Source organism: Erythrolamprus reginae, chromosome 5 (assembly GCF_031021105.1).
Source record: "Erythrolamprus reginae isolate rEryReg1 chromosome 5, rEryReg1.hap1, whole genome shotgun sequence".
Classification (NCBI taxonomy): domain Eukaryota; kingdom Metazoa; phylum Chordata; class Lepidosauria; order Squamata; family Dipsadidae; genus Erythrolamprus; species Erythrolamprus reginae.
Genome location: NC_091954.1, coordinates 108,435,786 through 108,457,955, shown reverse-complemented (window position 1 = coordinate 108,457,955; position 22,170 = coordinate 108,435,786).

Genomic DNA, 22,170 nt, shown 5'->3' with positions numbered 1-22,170 from the left:
TAAAGGTGGCCAACTTGACATCATTCACCTCAAGGGTTTGGGTTAGGGTGCCTGGCCTCTCCTCGCCTCAAAGAGATACTATTTCCCTATCTATTTACTATTACTGAACATTCAAAATATACTATTTAATTCTATGTACAGTAATCCCTCGTTTTCAGCGGGGGATGTGTTCCAAGACCACCCGTGAAAAACAAATTTCCATGAAGTAGAGGAAAGATATTTTTTAATGTATTTAACCAGTATTTGGACTTTTAAAACCCACCCTTTGCATTAAACAGTCATTCTATAATGTTTCTCAGCTGGAACTACATGTGATATCCTACCAGTTTCTTTAATAGAGTCCAGTAGTACTGTAGAAGAATTTTATGAATTTTTGATGGATTTAAAATTTTCAATGGATTTACTGGATTTAAGCTCCCTTTGAAAACCTGTGAAGTAGCGAATCCACAAAAGATGAACCGCGAACTAGCGAGGGATTACTGTATACCTATATGCCATATGTGTACATACATAGTACACACAGGCACATAAAATATACATTATCTAATATATAAACTGTATGTGTATGTATGCACACAGCTCTTCTAAAATTATACACATTCAACCTCATTTACTGCGATAGGAAAAACATACCCAGAGCCCAGAAGGGAAAAAAAGAAAAAACAAAAATTCTACCGGCTCTGCGTACATGACCAAAATTTTTCTAATGGTTCTGCATACCTGACTGTACCTGTAGGAGCCCATCACTGATAAGAACTGACCATCTGCATCCCAAACACAATCTGCCAGCTTCTTATTTAAGGCCCCGAGAGTTTATCTTTAACCCTTATAGGCAGTGATGGGCACCTACGGGTACCAGTACCGGTAGCAAAATTTGGAGCTCCGCCCCAGAGCACTGAAAGATGTTGAAACAAAATGCATAGGCCACGCCCACAGTGTGATAGTAAAAAATTTGGTAGCCCATCACTGCTTATAGGCATTAAAGCATGAATCTGGCCATTTAAAATCATTTCATGTCCATTTCAAACAAGTAAAAGGAAACTTCAAGATATTCTTTCTAAGGAAATAGGTCTTCTCAGGGGCCTTCTCCAAACTTCAACACATAATTTATATTGCCAAATTGGTCCAGCTGTAACTTAGGGCGTTATCTTTTTTTGACCCTTTGAGTAACACAACTTGTCTCCTAATTGTATTTTTTTCTAGACTGTTTGGACTTCAGGACTGAAGTCTTCCTTTTATCACGTTATTTAATAGGCTGGACTGGTAAGATTATGAAACCATTCATCATTATTTTAGAAGATGTTAGTAAATAAATATACTGTCTTATACAGCTTAAAACCACATATTTGCAAGCACATGTCCATAAAATACTGTTTGCGTTTTAATTACAGTGTTCCCTCGATTTTCGCGGGTTCGAAATCTCGAAAAGTCTATACCACGGTTTTTCAAAAATATTAATTAAAAAACCACTTCATTGTTTTTTCCCCTATACCATGGTTTTTCCCGCCCGATGATGTCATATGTCATCGTCAAACTTTCATCCGCCTTTAATAAATATTTTTTTAAATAAACTTTAATAAATAAACATGGTGAGTAATAATCTAAATGGTTTCTAAGGGAATAGGAAATTGTAATTTAGGGGTTTAAAGTGTGAAGGGAAGGCTTGTGATACTGTCCATAGCCAAAAATAGTGTGTTTACTTCCGCATCTCTACTTCGCGGAAATTTGACTTTCGCGGGCGGTCTCGGAAAACATCCCCCGCGGAAATCAAGGGAACACTGTACTGGTAAAAGATATCTACCAGGGAAGTCTTTCTGACTTAAAGCATGGCATCTATCAAAATGAAATCTATTACAGTATATATAAAAACGTGTTCATCCACAAACTGTGCTAGCATCTGTCTTTTGACATTGAAAGGAAAATAATTATATTATAGAGAGCCAAGAAAAAACAACAACTGTTCCAAGGATTCGGGAAAAGCTTCCTACGATACGAAATGAAGATATTTTCAGTGCTTTTTCTTCTTTTTCTAGTTAGTAGCGATTTTGCAGGATGGAATCATGTATCACCCTCTGCATAATTTATACAGACGGTGTAGATCGGTGCCTAATTTAATGTTGATTTGGGCAATATAAATTACACGTATATACATACTTGAGAGTGACTCACTACAATTTTAACCGTTAATAGCTTTCATCCGTCTAGCAATCCTTTTCAGATTCCCATCAGATGAAAGACAGCGCTGAAGAGGGAATGTTCTCCGCCACAAATTTTCCTCGGCTTTGCTGTTAATTTATTTCAATTACTTCTTCCATCAAACTAAATCCACTCCCACCCCCCCCCCCCCCGCCACCCCGCCTGGCACTCCAGCCTCGTATTCACGCTCATTTTAAGACGACCCTCCATTGTTGATTTTCAAGCACACACTCCAAATTCTTTTTTTAAAAATGCACTGGATTTGGGGTGAAGAGGGCTTGGAGACATTTGTTTGAGTTCCTTGAAAAGTGACAGCAGAAAATTCAGGAGCCCTTGAATTCCAATCATTCCCGGCCACCCAGAAGATGTCTATAATTGATTTCCCAATCTTTCTCTCTTTTTTCTTCCTGATGGGACAAGAATCGGAATTCTCCATTGAGAAGAAGAATTACATCACTCGCTTTGCTCGGATTCTGTGAATCGGCAAATGGTCCACTTAACGCACGTGAAACTTATTCTAACCCAGACCAAATATAGAACAGACTTACCGATAGGGACAGTTATTCAAATGCTATGATAGCCATCGCAATTAAAAGCTCAGGTTTTAATTCGTATCTCTATTAAACGTACAGCAAACGGGGCATAATAGATTTTCCATCATTCAGCTGCCAATGCAGTGACGGAAACCGGTTACTCTTGTCAGTGGCTTGTTTATTGGCTTATCTGAATTAAAATAAAGCTTTGCCTCTCCTGACTGCACAGAGTTATCTAGGGGACCGTAATCCTGCTAGCAAATCCTATATCTTCCAGAACTGGCTGTTTTGTTTGGGATTATTGAGAGCTTAGCCCACAACAAAGAGAAATAAGGCATCTCTCTCATTCTTGTAATTAAGTACTGGGAGTAATTTAGAAACAAACCCTGCAAAAGAAACCAACCCGGTTTGGAACCAGGATGGAAGGGGGGGGGGGAAATTTGATTACACCTTATTTAACATATTTAAATATTTCGAAAAGGGGGGACATGATCGAAACATTTAAATATGTTAAAGGGTTAAATAAGGTTCAGGAGGGAAGTGTTTTTTAATAGGAAAGTGAACACAAGAACAAGGGGACACAATCTGAAGTTAGTTGGGGGAAAGATCAAAGGCAACATGAGAAAATATTATTTTACTGAAAGAGTAGTAGATCCTTGGAACAAACTTCCAGCAGACGTGGTTGGTAAATCCACAGTAACTGAATTTAAACATGCCTGGGATAAACATATATCCATTGTCAGATAAAATACAGGAAATAGTATAAGGGCAGACTAGATGGACCATGAGGTCTTTTTCTGCCGTCAGTCTTCTATGTTTCTATGTTTCTACACCAAACTATTAAAACTTCTGTACAACAAGAACTCAAGATTTTTCCCGTCCCTAATTGGTCTCTTATTTTTTTTTTTTTTTTAGCAAAAGATAAATTAGAAATTGTTGGACCAAAGGAGTCATAGTTTCACTTTAAAAAAGTATATATTTTTTAAAAAGATACTATTATGAGTGTGTGAAGCAATAACATAATAAATGTTGTATTGAATGAGCCAATTTAGATTGTTATTCCACCCCATGCAAATATAACAGTCAAAGCATTTGGCCAAGATATTTAAGAAGGTATTTAATTATTTCCTTTCCACCCCACCTCCAGTACTTTCTGTTCTTTAAAATGTCCCCACCCTGGCTTTTTTTTAAAAAAATAAAAAATAATTACAACAAAACAACAGCACTATGAGAAGAAGAGGTTTTTCTCTAGTCGGGCCTTCTCTTTGTTAGCTTGTGTTGTAGAATTTCACAAGGACAGGGCAATATTTACTATACAGCAACATTGTACAGATAGGGCTTTGTTATTCGTATGTACAGTGAGAGCTTATGCACGGGAGACAAATTATTAATAATAATAACAACAACAGAGTTGGAAGGGACCTTGGAAGTCTTCTAATTCCTGATGCATCCAGTCACACTCGGCCAATAAAAAAAAATTGAGAATTGAATTTAAAAACTGGCACTGATTTTGTTGCAATTGTTAAGGCAAGTTTTGTTTTTTTTAAAATGCATTTTTGGAAATGAAGGTTGAATAGTTGAGACTCTGCTAAATTAAAGGATTACTGTCACTCCCTGGAACCCCAACCTAGTTTTTCCTCCTTCTTCCCCAGAATCAGCTGCTGGTATGCTTTGTTTTCTTCTGTTTTGAATGGAATAGCATGGGGTGTCTTGAATTCTGCATTTCATTCCCCAAAGCTGCCCTATTGTTGCAACCCACCCCACCCTTATCTATCTCTTTTTTTTAAAAAAAAAATTAATTTTTTTGTTAAGACAAAACAAGACACCAACATACATAGAAACATAGAAGACTGACGGCAGAAAAAGACCTCACGATCCATCTAGTCTGCCCTTATACTATTTTTTGTATTTTATCTTAGGATGGATCTATGTTTATCCCTGGCATGTTTAAATTCAGTGACTGTGGATTTACCAACTACGTCTGCTGGAAGTTTGTTCCAAGCATCTACTACTCTTTCAGTAAACTAATATTTTCTCATGTTGCTTTTGATCTTTCCCCCAACTAACTTCAGATTGTGTCCCCTTGTTCTTGTGTTCACTTTCCTATTAAAAACACTTCCTTCCTGAACCTTATTTAACCCTTTGACATATTTAAATACATATACAGTGTTCCCTCGCTCCCTCGCTTTTCGCGGGGGATGCATTCTGAGACCGCCCGCGAAAGTTGAATTTCCGCAAAGTAGAGATGCGGAAGTAAATACACTATTTTTGGCTATGAACAGTATCACAAGTCTTCCCTTAACACTTTCAACCCCTAAATTGCAATTTTCCATTCTCTTAGCAACCATTCAGCTTATTAGTCACCATGTTTATTTATTAAAGTTTATTAAAAAAAATATTTATTAAGGGCAGATGAAAGTTTGACGATGACATATGACATCATCGGGTGGGAAAAACCGTGGTATAGGGAAAAAACACGCAAAGTATTTTTTAATTAATATTTTTGAAAAACCGTGGTATATACTTTCCGCGAAGTTCGAATTCGCGAAAATCGAGGGAACACTGTACATATAAGAGAACGAAAAACACAACAAAATATAGGAGCTATTATGGCTACACTCTTATACGTCTCAGGAGAAAAACCTTTGCAAATCATATCACACAAAGAAACATATACTTATATTTTCTACTATTTACAGATTTTTAGCTATTTACTTCTATATAATATATTTAGTTATTTAGTTATTCCTTAATCTTCTGTTCAACCAATCATAGACCTTATCCCAGACTTTATAATATTCAGTTTCCTCTTGTCCCTTCAACCCTTACTTATCTCTAAGGGGGCTGTCAAAACTTTTATTTTCTGCCAAATGCTGTTTTCTATTTCTTTCTTCCTGCTTTAAAATAAAAAAACCCAAAATGACAGCACGCTGTTTGTTATTCGCTTGGATATTTGGTTATGTGTTCTCCCCTCCCTGCCATCCATTCTGCTTTTATTGATTGCTTATATTGCAAGGGGTTTTTTTTATGATTCCAAACCGGAAAGCAATACATCCCACTTCACAAGAAGCAGAAAAGCATAGAGAGAGAGATAATTTTTTCTTAAGGCAAAGTGACAGTTCGGGACATCTGTTAGCCTTCTGTCTGTAGCTCCGCTTCGTGTCATGGAGTGCACAGCTGTGGGCATTTTCAGTCTCTCTCTTTTTTCCCCCCCACATCTGTCACAGTAGTACAGTAATATAGGTAATTAGCAACACCTCCTATAAACCGTTTTGCTCTTTTAATGTTCTGAATAAGTAAAATGAGCATCAGCACCATTAAAGGGGAAGCAGAGAGAAAAACAAGATGTTGTCGGGAGAATGTTTCGACCTTTTTTTAAAAAACAAACAAACGCAGGGTTGATCTTTTGAATCGGTTTGCAAAAAGAAAAAAAAAGTCCATGCATTATATAAAAACAGGTTGTTAGGATGAGGCAGATACCTTGGCGTGAAAAAAGCAAGCGAGGACAAGTTTAAAATGTTATCCTGTGCTGACAATTAATCTGCTATAAGCAAAGATAAGGGAGACTGCTGTGAAAGGCAAATTATTTCTTTATTTTTTGGGATACAGTGTTCCCTCAATTTTCGCGGGTTCGAACTTCGCGAAAAGTCTATACCACGGTTTTCCAAAAATATTAATTAAAAAATACTTTGCGGTTTCCCCCCCTATACCGTGGTTTTTCCTGCCCAATGACGTCATATATCATCACCAAACTTTCGTCCACCTTTAATAAATATTTTTTTTAATAAACTTTTAATAAAGAAACATGGTGAGTAATAATTTAAATGGTTGCTAAGGGAATGGGAAATTGCACTTTAGGGGTTTAAAGTGTTAAGGGAAGGCTTGTGATACTGTTCATAGCCAAAAATAGTGTATTTACTTCCGCATCTCTACTTCGCGGAAATTCAACTTTCGCGGGCGGTCTCGGAACGCATCCCCCGCGGAAATCGAGGGAACACTGTAATCTTTATTGAGTTTTTAAATTAGAAACAAACAACATGTAAACAAGATGTAGAAAAATACATGAAACAAATAAAGTGAATACTAACCACTTTTACAACTACAGTGTTCTCTCGATTTTCACGGGGGATGCGTTCCGAGACCGCCCGCGAAAGTCAAATTTCCGCGAAGTAGAGATGCGGAAGTAAATACACTATTTTTGGCTATGAACAGTATCCCAAGCCTTCCCTTAACACTTTAAACTCCTAGATTACCATTTCCCATTCCCTTAGCAACCATTTAGATTATTAATCACCATGTTTATTTATTAAAATTTATTTTTTTTAAATGTTTTTTAAAGGCAGACGAAAGTTTGGCAAAGACATATGATGTCATCAGGCGGGAAAAACTGTGGTATAGGGGGAAAAATGCGAAGTATTTTTTAATTAATATTTTTGAAAAACCGTGGTATAGACTTTTCACGAAGTTTGAACCCGCGAAAATCGAGGTAACACTGTATTTCATCTCCAGATATGTTTACACTTCACAATATTACTTCTTCTAGCTTTACATATATATACATACACACATATATCTATACTTCTCTACCCTACCTCTATATTATTTACTATTTTCATTCAATTTGTTGATGACATTTGAACAATTTCCCCCTGTTTGTTTATTTAACTTGTTTGTATTATCTCTTCTAATGTCTAACCATTTGTAAAAGAGTTCCCATATGATTCTTGTTTGTTTTGCAATTCAAAAGTAAGCATGGTCACTTCAGTACAATCCATTAGTTTATTAATTATCATGTTATTTGATGGGAGGATTTGATCTTTCCAGTTTTGAGCTTATTTATTTTCTAGCAGGGTTTTTCCCCCCTCTTTTTTCTTTTTTAAAAAAAGCCACCCTGAAAGATCTTCAATGGTAGTCAATCTTTCTGTCCCTTGGTCATCTCTTTGCTCAAACCAGAAAAAGAAAACCTTGCAACATGGCTATGATCTCTATCCCTACTGGGCACTAAAAAAACCCCCCAAAAAACCTCTAAGATAAGTAATTACCAATAGGATATTTCTGAACCAAAGCCAACCCTGTCGAATGTTCTGAACAGGTGGAGAAAGAATGGAGAATGAATAGTCAAACCTACTTTCAAGACACCATTTATCGGCCTCAAAGGAGAGAGAACACAAATGCATCCTGATGATTTTATCTAGAGAATAAGGTGATGTTAGCTAATTCTTAAACGTCCAAGGAAAGCAATGAGATCTTCAGAGAAGTTTGAGATTTTCCTGTTGGACAGATGATTGAGTCATGTTATTTCTGGGGCAAAAATATTCTTTCCTGGGAAGCAAGGGTGGGTTTTTCCTCGTTTGGACTGGTTCGCCTGAGCCAGTAGCAACCTGCTTGTTGACATCTATCATCTATCTATCTATCTATCTATCTATCTATCTATCTATCTATCTATCTATCTATCTATCTATCTATCTATCTATCTATCTTGTGTTGTCTTGTGTCGTCTTGTCTGTCTCTGTCTGTCTATCTATCATCTATCTAATCTATCTTATCTATCTGTCTGTCTGTCTGTTCCTGGGAAGCAAGGGTGGGTTCTTCCTGGTTTGGACCAGCTCGCCTGAACCAGTAGCAACCCTCTATCTATCTGTCTGTCTGTCTGTCTGTCTGTCTGTCTGTCTGTCTGTCTGTCTAGTGTTGTCTTGTCTGTCTGTCTATCTATCATCTATTTAATCTATCTTATCTATCTGTCCGTCCGTCCGTCCATCCATCCATCCATCCATCCATCCATCCATCCATCCATCCATCCATCTATCTATCTATCTATCTATCTATCTATCTATCTATCTATCTATCTGTTCGATTTTTATGCCGCCATTCTCCTTAGACTCAGGGCGGCTTACAACATGTTAGCAATAGCACTTTTTAACAGAGCCAGCCTATTGCCCCCACAATCCGGGTCAACCTTGAGCCAGTGATGAGATTTGAACTGCTGACCTACAGATCTACAGTCAGCTTCAGTGGCCCGCAGTACAGCACTCTACCTGCTGCGCCACCCTGGCTCTTCTTTTTTCAAAAAAAAAAATGGAATGTTTTACGTTTTTTCCCTGAGTGCAGAGTTTCCTGCACTGTGTATGCAGTCGCCATCTTGTTTTTGACTTTCCCCCCATTTTTGGGGGATTTTTCAGCACTGTGTATGTGTACGCCCATGAGGTGCGCCTACGAATTGCGGGAGGAAGCGAACTGGCAGTGAAGGAAGATAGAGGCCACCCCTGCAGGGGAGCCTATTCATGATAGGTTTAGTTACAAGTTACCCACATAATTTACTGGTTCACCCAGCACCAAAAATGTGAGTGTGCGTGCCTGGCTTGCACACCAGTGATGGGCCCCACCTGGTACGAATGGGATGGTCGATCTGTTAAGACTTTTTAGTGGGCTCCGGAGTTCATCATGGGCATGAGTGTGGTCGACATATGTGTATGCACCCCCGTGCGAGACTTGGATTCTGTGCATACACCTGAAGCAAAATCTCACATGAGGATGCTTGCACAGATGAGATTTTTGCCCAATTTTTTCCATCTGTGCATGCACAGAAAGGAAATCTCACACAGTGGTGTCGGGGGTGTGCACGCCCAAGCCGGCCTCAGGATCCCAGTACCAGTAGGAAAAGGTAAATTCTAACATGCTTGCGTGGGTGTCGTTAGTTACAGTGGTTTGTTATAGAGTGATTTGTTATAGAGTGGTTTGTAGTTAGTGGTTGCAGTGGTGGATGCAATAAGAGTTATGTGATAGTATTGTGGATAGTTTGTTATAGTGGTTAAATGTAAAGGCAATAGTTTAATTTAGAGAAGCATTTTGATAAGAAGAAACGTAAAATATATTTTTACAAGAAAGCCTGTGGAAGTGCTTTTCATTGAAGACTTCAATTAGGCATAGTGGTTAACTGTGGCTAGTTGTTGGGTTACCTTCTGCATGCGCAAAACTCTCCCAACAGACGGGATCTGGAGAAGGCCAACCCTGTGAGATCTTATTGGTCTCTGGGAGGTATGCGGCAGGAGACGGTCCCATAAATAGTCTGGTCCTAAGCCATGTAGAGCTTTATAAGTAATAACCAACATCTTGAATTGTCACTGGAGACAAATCAGTAGCCAGTGCAGCAAGCAGAGTGTTGGTGTTATATGAGTGTACTGAGGTTCACCCACAACAGTTCGTGTGGCTGCATTCTGGACTATCTGCAGTCTCCAAACACTCTTCAAGGGTAGCCTGGCCATATACAGCGCACGTCCACAGGGAGAAAACTACCACTAAAGATCTTTATTAAAAATGCACACCTTTAAGAGGACCTCTTTCAAATCTACTAATTATTTTATGGTATGCACGTAACGTGTGTTTTTTTTCCTTTTCTTTTAAACCATCATAGTCTGTATAGTCTGGAGGACAGAAGGAAAAGCGGGGACATGATTGAAACATTTAAATATGTTAAAGGGTTAAATAAGGTTCAGGAGGGAAGTGTTTTTAATAGGAAAGTGAACACAAGAACAAGGGGACACAATCTGAGGTTAGTTGGGGGAAAGATCAAAAGCAACATGAGAAAATATTATTTGACTGAAAGAGCAGTAGATCCTTGGAACAAACTTCCAGCAGACGTGATTGGTAAATCCACAGTAACTGAATTTAAACATGCCTGGGATAAACATATATCCATTGTAAGATAAAATACAGGAAATGGTGTAGGGGCAGACTGGATGGACCATGAGGTCTTTTTCTGCCGTCAGTCTTCTATGTTTCTATCATCGGCACACAGAAGCTCTGATGTGGGTACGTAGACACTACCTGCCCCCCCCCTTATCCCGTGGGACTGATTCATTTGGGTTGGAGTGCATCCGGATCGCTCCGCTTTTCGGAAAACCCAATCGAAACACTTCAAGGTCATCATCCCAAATGCCAAATGAAAGGATGAAGGACCTCCACCTCCTTTCTCTCCCCCCAGAAAGGTTTAATGTTCTAATCGAATGATGGGTGATTGAAATTCTCGGGCGCACCTGTGATATTTACTAAGAAAAGGACAAGAGACACTTCTAGCGACAGGAATGAATTTTGCAACAGTCCAAAGAGGAAGCAGGGACCGGCGCTGTCTCTCGGAGAGGGATCCAAGGACTCCCAGCTTTTCACATAGTCCTTGGCTGCAGCTGCTATTCACTTGCCCGCTAATGGATTAACTCTTTCTATGCTTTAGCATCCAATGAAGGGAGACCCACAAAGAGACGAAAATGCTTTTGAATATGGTCCTCGGGATGAGACCAGTGATGGGTTCCCATGGGTACGGTCAGATGCGCAGAACCAGTAGAAAAAATTTGATCAGGGACGCAGAACTGGTAGAAATTTTTTTGAATTTTTTTTCTTTTTTTCCCTGCTGGACTCTGATTATGTTTTTCCTATCACAATAAATGAGGTTGAATGTGTATAATTTTAGAAGAGCTGTGCATGTGTGTGTGTACATACACATACAGTTTATAGTTATGGTCTAACACCTGGCAACTTCAAATATCAACCAACAAATGCTCTACCCTCCACATCGGCAAAAAGAATCCAAACCGCACGTACGAACTGAATAAACAATCTCTCACTGCTAACCTCCACTCAGTAAAAGACCTTGGAATACTAATATCGAATGAAGCCCACTGCAACAATATCGCCAAAAAAGCTTCTAGAGTTGTTAACCTGATCCTACGCAGCTTCTGCTCAGGCAATCTCACACTACTCACAAGAGCCTACAAAACTTTTGCCAGACCCATCCTAGACTACTGCTCATCTGTCTGGAACCCATACCACACCTCAGACATCAACACCCTTGAAAATGTCCAAAGATATTTCACCAGAAGAGCCCTTCACTCCTCCACTCGAAACAGAATACCCTACGAAAATAGACTAATAATCCTGGGCCTAGAAAGCCTAGAACTACAGTGCCTAAAACATGATCTAAATATTGCCCACAAGATCATATGCTGCAACATCCTACCGGTCAATGACTACTTCAGCTTCAACCGCAACAACACAAGAGCACGCAACAGATGCAAACTTAATACGAACCGCTCCAAACTTGACTGTAAAAAATATGATTTCAACAATCGAGTTATCGAAGCGTGGAACTCATTACCGGACTCAATTGTGTCAACCCCTAACCCCCAACATTTCTCCCTTAGACTCTCCACGATTGACCTCTCCAGGTTCCTAAGAGGCCAGTAAGGGGTGTACATAAGTGCACTGGTGTGCCTTTCATCCCCTGTCCTATTGTCTTTCCTTTCTCTCACTTATCATATATATTTTCTTTCTTTCATATATCCTCTCCTCTAAGTTCACTTTACCCTTATATATATTACTACATGTCCATTTTTCTTCCTATGTATTTGTGTATTGGACAAATGAATAAATAAATAAATAAATATAGTAGATAATGTATATTTTTGTGTGCCTGTGTGTAATATGTATGTACACATATGGCATATATACATAGAATTAAAGAGTATATTTTGGATGTTCAGTAATAGTAAATAGATAGGGAAATTGTACCTTTTTGAGGCGAGGAAAGGCCGGGCACCCTAATCCAAACCATTGACGTGAGTGTCGTCAAGTTGGCCACCTTTAAGCCAGTCACATGACTTTTAAGCCACCCCCAGTCACATGATCTTCAAGCCACTCCCACCTAGTCGGCAAGCCACACTCACAAAATAAGCCATGCTCACAGTGTGGTAGTTTTGCAACCCTTCACTGGATGTGACCCATCAAAATGAGAAGAAATGATACAAGAGCAGGTATGCTAAGTACGGCACTGACAGAACCTCTCTTTTAGTTCAGGGAGACCGTCTGCAATGCAACTTCTGGAGAACTTGAATTCTCCGTGCGAAAGGAAACCTGAGATGCTCATTTCCCCATTTTTCTGAGGATTTAAGGTCTTAGCAGAGAACAGAAAGAAGACAGAGAGGGGCAGTCGAAGGGGAACAAAAAGAGTTAATTTTCTTCACAATGTTTTGCTGATCTTGCTACAGTGGCATCTCTACTTACGAACTTAATTCATTCCGTGACCAGGTTCTTAAGTAGAAAAGTTTGTAAGAAGAAGTAATTTTCCCCATAGTAATCAATGTAAAAGCAAATAATGCGTGTGATGGGGAAACCACAGGGAGGGGGAAGGCCCTGTTTCCTCCCAGGAGATTCTTAGAGAGGCCCCAAGGAGGCTTCTCTCTGCCTTTTCCTGTTACAGTTTCGGAGGCTTGGGTTTGTGTTCTGTCGGGCTCTCTGGTACACTCCTCCCAAATATTCAGATACAAATTTCAGACACACACACGTTTGAAAATTCAAAACAATGTTCTTTATAATGAAAATTCACATAAACTAAGCCCTCTTTTGGTATAGCAAAGAGCACTCGTCTCCAAACAAACTGGTAATTTGTACAAGTCCCTTATCAGTTCTATGATACTTAGCTTGCAGCTGTGAGGTAATTCACAGTCCTTCTTCTTTCACCAAGTGAAACACACTTTGCTCTGGTTTAGTTTCAAAGTGGGGGAAAATCAGCACACAAAAGGTCAAAGTCAGTAAAGCAGTCACGAAACACAACGATCAGATAATCCTCCATAATGGCCAAACCCACAGGCTGCTATTTATAGCAGCCTCACTAATTACGACAGCCCCACCCAACCACAGGTGGCCTCGTTTTCTTCAATAATAATCTCTCAGTTGTTGTTGCCTATGCATCGCTCTCCGCATGCGTGGCTGTATCATTGACTCTTGTTCTGAATCCAAGGAGGAGCTAGATAATTGATATCCTTCTGAGCTGTCTGGCACACTCTCCTCCTCCCTGTCACTCATGTCTTCTTGGTCAGAGGAGTCTTCATCAGCAGATTCCACTGGGGGCAAAACAGGCCTGCAGCATGTGGATGTCTCCCCCACATCCAAAGTCCTTGGGGCAGGAGCAGAGCCAGAGCTAACCACAACAGTTTGTAAGTGGAAAATGGTTCTTGAAAAGAGGCAAAAAAATCTTGAACATCCGGTTATTATCTATAAAAGTTCGTAAGTAGAGGCGTTCTTAGGTAGAGGTACCACTGTATTTCAGTGTTTCCAAGCGATTATGTGGCCTGCTCTGCAGTTCTGCATGAATTTAGCATGAGTATAAAATCCATTCTGGATTTGCTCTAACAACACAAAGGTAGATTTTTGTTCCCTGAAACAGAGGAAGGGAAAAACATAGCTCTTTATTTACTGAAGCATCCCCTAATGTCAGATTATGATTCAGTACGTTGTGCAAACTCACAACATTGAGCTGGAAGAAACAAAACAAAAACCACTGCTCAGTAAACTATGAGTAGGCATGAATCACACTACTGACAAAGCAATCTGTTCAGCTATTTGTCTCTCACATCTTAGGTTGTTTTGAACAGAGCTAAGGAGACTAGGGATGAGAAAAATGCACGGGACCCCAAAGAGAAGAGATTTGAGTCGAAGAGATAAAGAAAAGACAGGTGGCAGCATCCGCGTATTTCAATTATTTTTGAAATTCAACTGCGATGAGTAATTTAACATGGCCCTGTACATTGCTGCAATTTTGATATTGGAAATAACACTGAGGTCCATAACGATGAGAAAGGTGGAAGGAAACAGGAGAAGAGAATGATTGTTGATTATAAGGTGCATGGACTCAAGTTATAACGGTGACGAATGCATGATTGGAACATCTAAAGGAGTAGATTGAGCACAGATCATCATAGAATAGAAAATAGAATAGAATAGAATGGAATGGAATGGAATAGAATGGAACAGAATAGAATAGAATAGAATAGAATAGAATAGAATAGAATAGAATAGAAAAGAAATGTAAAAGCAAATAATGCGTGCAAACCCATTAGGAAAGAAAGAAAAGCCCGGAATTTGGATGGGAGGAGGAATATGAAGAGGAGGAGGACAGTCACTGCTGAAGGAAGAAGGCAAGGTGAGGGGAATCAAAAAAATCCAAAATTTTAAGGCTTTAAAAAAAGGGGGGGGGACTGCGGTGGCGAAGAGGAGCACACGCCTCCCATACACCCAGTACAAGGCTGCCTCCCTTACACTATGCTAGAGAGAGAAACCCAGGGGGAATGGCAGGAAACTGGCCGGGCCTTCATGCCACTCTCAAATTTCCTGGGAAATTTTTCCGGGCTTGGGTTCTTAAGTAGAAAATGGTTATTAATAAGAGGCAAAAAAAATCTTGAACAACTTCTTCTTCCTCCTCTTCTTCTTCTTCTTCTTCTTCTTCTTCTTCTTCTTCTTCTTCTTCTTCTTCTTCTTCTTCTTCTTCTTCTTTTTCTATGGGCGGCATACAAATCTAATAAATTCTTCTTCTTTTTTTCTTCTTTTTTCTTCTTTTTTCTTCTTGTTTTTCTTCTTGTTGTTGTTGTTGTTGTTGTTGTTGTTGTTATTATTATTATTATTATTATTATTATTATTATTATTATTATTATGTCAGTACAACACAGCAAACGAGATCACTGTGCTGGATTTCGTATTTCATCACCAGTCGGGCGCTTCCCAAGCACCTAGGACTGCGTGATGTAGCGTCGAATTATGTTTGCCGATCCCAGTAAAGCGGCCTTTTGCAATTGACAGATGGAGATTTTGTCAATTCCGATGGTTTTCAAATGTCCACTGAGATCCTTTGGTACTGCGCCCAGCGTGCCAAGTACCACTGGGACCACTTTCACTGGCTTATGCCAGAGTTGTTGCAGCTCGATTTTTAGATCTTCGTATTTCACTAATTTCTCTAGCTGCTTCTCCTCAATTCTGCTGTCTCCTGGGATTGCGATGTCGATGATCCATACTTTCTTTTTCTCCACAATCAGGATGTCTGGTGTGTTATGCTTCAGAATTCGGTCAGTATTATTATTATTATTATTATTATTATTATTATTATTATTATTATTATTATTATTTAGATTTGTATGCCACCCCTCTCCGGAGACTCTTATCTAGAAAAGTTTTTAAGTAGAGGCGTTCTTATGTAGAGGTACCACTGTTCTTGTTTAACTAACTAACTAACTAACTAACTAACTAACTAACTAACTAACTAACTAACTAACTAACTAACTAACTAACTCATTAAATAAGCAGAACAGCTTTGACTCACTTTTCAGTGGAGGCACATCTAAGCCTACTTTAAGCCTTCCCCTTAACGCCGAAGCATGGAGTGAGAATGTCGAGCTTCCAAGTAGAAGACGGAGAAACGCCAGCGAAGTGGTTCAGCCCAAAGGAGAAGCAGCTGCTGCAAATATTTCTTTGTATGAATCAAAGATAAAGTTCTCTGAAGTGTTCCTTTTTATAGATTAGTAGCTTCCCTTCAAAAGGAGACACTTGAAAATGCAGCCAGATGTTTTTGTCGCTTGTTAAGGCACTCGTGTTTTCTCATGGCGCTCAGCTCTCTGAAAAGCTTCTCATTATTACACTTCTCATTTCTGGAGACCAGGGATTAGAAATATGTGACTCGAAGGCTATTTGTATCCCGACTCGGGCTCCGATTTGTACTACTCCAACTGCCCCCAGGTTGTACTGTCAACATCTGGTGACAAAACAGCTGATTTGGAGCAGTGTTTTTTTTTTTAAATGGTGTGAAAATATAGTTTAACCATGGAGATGTTTAGCTTCTGCAAAGCAAAATGTGCACAAAATAATTTTTGATTTATTTTTAAATATAATTTTGCCCTGTCTTCTTCCTTCTATTTTCCCCACAGCAATAACTCTTGTCAGGTGGTTTAGGCTTAGAGAGTAACTGGCATGAAGTCATCCAAATGGCTTTCATGCCTTAAAGGAGCACAATTCAGTTAAAACAAAGAAATAGCTAATTAAGTGAAATAAAATGCAAGGTTAAAAAGATCAATAAAAAATCAATAATTGATATGTTTATCTTTTTAACTGGAATTAGATTTTTCTAAGTCTTTTCTTCCATCCTTTTTTCTTTTTTGAATTATTCTTTCCTTATGCAATGTACAGTATTTACAGTAAATATAGATAAAAATGTTCTCAATTAATGTAAAAATGTATACAGCTCCATATGTGCTTCTGATGAAAATTGGGATGTAAATCGTCCCGGATGTGAGTGTTTTTCTTTTCTGTTTGTTTGTTTTTATGTTTTAAATTTAAAAAAATCTAATTAAAAAAAAGTGTACAATTCAGTCTCCTAGTGATTGGCTCAATGTCACCCAGCTGCACTGGTGGGTTCTGGATCCTTTTGCAGCCGGTTGGCTCAGTGTTGCGCCATGCGTGCGTGCCCACTTCGCATGCACATTCATGCTCACAACAATAAAAAATTCAAGATGGCGGCACCCAAGAAGACACCGACAGAATGGACTCCATGACATCATCACGAGTCTGCGGAGAGGGGCGGCATACAAATCTGATAAATAATAATGAATAATAATAATAATCACCAAACTACTAACGGTTACAAAGAACCAGTTAGAACCGGTAGGAACCCACCTCTCTCTCTTTCTGTCTCACTCTCTCTCTATCATTCATTCATCATATCTGTCTGTCTGTCTGTCTGTCTGTCTCTATCTCTCTAACATTCTATCTGTCTATCTGTCTATCTGTCTATCTATCTATCTATCTATCTATGTATCTATCTATCTATCTTTCTATCTTTCTATCTATCTATCTATCTTTCTATCTATCTATCTATCTATCTATCTATCTTTCATTCATTCATTCATTCATCCATCATATCTCTCTATTTCTCTATCTCTCTACCTACCTACCTACCCACCTACCTACCTATCTATGTATCATCTGTCTGTCTGTCTGTCTGTCTGTCTGTCTCTCTATCATTCATTCATTCATTCATTCATTCATTCATTCATTCATTCATTCATTCATCATATCTCTCTCTGTGTGTCTCTCTGTCTCTCTCTCTCTCATTCATCTCTCTCTCTCTCTCTCTCCCTCCCTCCCTCCCTCCCTACCTATCTCTATGTATCATCTGTCTGTCTGTCTGTCTGTCTGTCTGTCTGTCTGTCTGTCTGTCTGTCTGTCTGTCTGTCTGTCTGTCTGTCTGTCTGTCTGTCTGTCTATCTATCTATCTATCTATCTATCTATCTATCTATCTATCTATCTATCTATCTATCTATCTATCTATCTGTCCTGTCTGTCCCTCCACTCCTCCATCCAATTTATTGGCTGCCTATCTTATCACAGAGTGGCTTACAATATTAACCCTGGAGTTACATGAGGAAGCTTTTGCCTATTTTCCGACAGTTTCATCCCGGTGCCATATGTGCCAATCTTTTCTTTGTTATTCAAGGAATCTTGCCTGCCTTCTCCATGAAAACCCCCCCAATAATGCTGTTTTTCAACCACTGCAGAGAATAGTCCTGGGCACAGGATTTATTCCTCACCCCCTACTTTCAAGCATGTATACGTCTTACATAAATACCACCGCTGCTCTTAGTAAAAGCAACAAGCTCTTAGTTTGCCTCTTCAATTGCATTGTTTTGTCATTGCTGTCACCGTGCTTTTAACCAGATCTGCTCTGATGTCAGCTGAATAGAAAGTGCCACAATTAGCCCCAGTTCCTTTTCAGTAGTGTCTTGAATTGGATGTATTCCTGGTTGGGATATGGGCAAAACATTTGAGAAGAAAATTGAAATCCTTACCTGTATCTAAAGCATCACCTTAGTGGTGATTTTTAATTTTTTTTAATTTTAATTAATTAATTAATTTATTGGATTTGTATGCCGCCCCTCTCCGTAGACTCGGGGCAGTTAACAGCAGTAATAAAAAATAGCATGTAAATCCAATACTAAAACAACTAAAAAACCCTTATTGTAAAACCAAACATACATACAAACAAACAAAGATACCATGCATAAATTGTAAAGGCCTAGGGGGAAAGAATATCTCAGTTCCCCCATGCCTGACGGCAGAGGTGGGTTTTAAGAAGCCTACGAAAGGCGGGGAGGGTGGGGGCAATTCTAATCTCTGGGGGGAATTGGTTCCAAAGGGCCAGGGCCGCCACAGAGAAGGCTCTTCCCCTGGCCCCTGCCAAATGACATTGTTTAGTTGACAGGACACGGAGAAGGCCCACTCAGTGGGACCCAACTGGTCGCTGGGATTCGTGCAGCAGAAGGCAGTCCCTGAGATAATCTGGTCCGGTGCCATGAAGGGCTTTATAGGTCATGACCAACACTTTGAATTGTGACCAGAGACTGATCGGCAACCAATGCAGACTGCGGAGTGTTGGTGTTACATCGGCATTTTTGGGAAAGCCCATGATTGCTCTCGCAGCTGCATTCTGCACGATGTAGAGAGCATTACAGTAGTCGGGCCTCGAGGTGATGAGGGCATGAGTGACTGTGAGCAGTGACTCCCGGTCCAAATAGGGCTGCAACAAACATTTCGTATGCATATGAATCAATGACAAATTCCTTTTGTGTCCAATCACACTTGGCCAATAAAGATTTCTATTCTATTTTATTCTATTATATTCTATTCTATTCATCTTCCATTAAACAGTGTGTCATCTCTGTACAAATATCTAGTGCAACGTAAATAAAAATTTACAATCATATTCATTACATCAGTGTTTCCCAACCTTGGCAACTTGAAGATATTTGGACTTCAACTTCCAGAATTCCACAGCCAGGTGACTGTGGAATTCTGGGAGTTGAAGTCCAGCCAGCTGGCTGTGGAATTCTGGGAGTTGAAGTCCAGCCAGCTGGCTGTGGAATTCTGGGAGTTGAAGTCCAGATATCTCCAAGTTGCCAAGGTTGGGAAACACTGCATTACATTGATATTAATTCTCTATTTCTTATCTTAACATGAATATGCTTGCTATGCATAATCATAATAACAATCTTAACATCTTAACATATTTAATTCTATCTTCTCTTATATTTTACTGATCTTTTATTTTTGGCTTTCGTATTTATTCTCTAAGTCTCGATAAAACAAATCCCATAATATTCAGTTTGTTCCTTCTCTTCGATTGCAAGTGTTAATCTATTCATTTCTGCACATTATAGTTTTCTTTAAAAAAAAAACAACAACAACCTTCAGTCCTCAAGAACAGATATATTTTATTTGGGGGAATTAATCTATATGTGGCATTGCGTCTGAATTTATTTAAAAGCAGATGGGAAGGGAGAGGACTGAATTTGGAGCTTAAAAAAGAAGGCTATAATGTCACTCAGGTAATAGTGGCTGTAAAGATAACAGAATAATGATTTTATTTTCATTGTACATTTTTGCATAGGATAACAGCACTAATATCAAGTTGAGAAATGAAATATAAAGCCAGGGAGAGATCAAAGCAATTGGTCTTCTCTACAATGCACCCTGAAGAGTTCTTATAGAAGAGAATATTTGTAGCTTGGGTGCACTCATTGATGATATTACTAGAGGTAGGATTCAGCTAGAACATAGAAGATTGACGGCAGAAAAAGACCTCATGGTCCATCTAGTCTGCCCTTATGCTATTTCTTGTATTTTATCTTAGGATGGATCTATGTTTATCCCAGGCACGGAGAGGGACGGCATACAAATCCAATCAATCAATCAATCAATCAATCAATCAATCAATCAATCAATCAATTCAGTTACTGTGGATTTACCAACCACGTCTGCTGGAAGTTTGTTTCAAGCATCTACTACTCTTCCAGTAAAATAATATTTTCTCACGTTGCTTTTGATCTTCCCCCCAACTAACCTCAGATTGTGCCCCTTTGTTATTCTGTTCACTTTCCTATTAAAAACACTTCTCTCCTGAACCTTATTTAACCTTTTAACATATTTAAATGTTTCAATCATGTCAGTTGGTGTCATGGTTAGGAAATAGCAAATAGCTTGGAAGGCCAATAGATATCCCACTGTTTTGAATTGCATAGTGACGTCAACAATGGGTGCAGCTCTGGTCAACGTATTGTAAGTTCCAGCTTGAGTTTTTGGACTCTGCTACAGATCAGGGCTGTCAAACTCAAGGGCTGGATCCGGTCCACTGGGTGTTTAGATTTGGATTGTGGGGCCACCCTGGAAACAGTGAAGGACCGGGCTGCAGTGCCTCTGCCAGTAGAAATGGAGCTTGGGAGGGCCGTGGGAAGGCGGCCTGTGCTTTGTTTTCACTGGCAGAGGGTTGCAGGAGGCTGTAGCAGCCGAAAACGGAACTCAAGAGCCCGTTTTCACTGGCAGAGCCCTTGGGCCACCCACAGGTACCCCCAATATGAGTGACACCGAGCTGGCCATGCCCCCTGGCCACACCCCCATGTCCCCCTTAAATCAAACACAATCCTGTGGTGGCCCTCAATGAAAATGAGTTTGATATCTCTCCTATAGAGGGCTGTGAAAATATTTACTGACCCCTCATATCCTGGACATAAACTGTTTCAACTCCTTTCGTAAACTCCTTAAAACCCACCTCTGCTATCAGGCATGGGGGAATTGAGGCACACACTGCCCCCCCGCCCCCCCGGGCCTATACAATTTATGCATGGTATGTTTGTGTCTATGTCTGTTTTAATAATGGGTTTTTTAAAAGTTTTTTAAATTTATTAGATTTGTTATGAATTCTTTCATTGTATGCTGTGAGCCGCCCCGAGTCTACGGAGAGGGGCGGCAAACAAATCTAATAGATAGATAGATAGATAGATAGATAGATAGATAGATAGATAGATAGATAGATAGATAGATAGATAAATACATAAATAAATAAATAAATATCCTCAAAACGTTGCTACAGAGCACTGCACACCAAGACAACTAGACACAAGAACAGTTTTTTCCCGAATGCCATCACTCTGCTAAACAAATAATTCTCTCAACACTGTCAACCTTTTTTACTCAGTCTGTACTTCTATTTCTACTAGTTTTTTCTCATCATTCCTATCACCCATTTCCTCCCATGTTGACTGTATGACTGTAACTTGTTGCTCGTATCCTAAGATTTTTATTAATATTGTTTCTTCGTGGCTTATTTGACCCCTATGTCAATCATTAAGTGTTGTATCACATGATTCTTGACAAATGTATCTTTTCTTTTATGTGCACTGAGAGCATATGCACCAAGACAAATTCCTTGTGTGTCAATCACACTTGGCCAATAAAAAACTCTACATTCTATATAGATGTTGGAGACAATCCAACATGGCATTGGGCCAGAATACATCCGGAACCGCCTTCTACTGCACGAATCCCAGCGGCCGATAAGGTCCCACAGAGTTGGCCTTCTCCGGGTCCCGTCGACCAAACAATGTCGTTTGGCGGGCCCCAGGGGAAGAGCCTTCTCTGTGGCGGCCCCGGCTCTCTGGAATCAACTCCCCCCAGAGATTAGAATGGCCCCCACCCTCCTTGTCTTTCGCAAATTACTCAAGACCCACCTTTGTCGCCAGGCATGGGGGGAGTTAGGATATTCCTTCCCCTAGGCCATTACAAGTTATGTATGGTA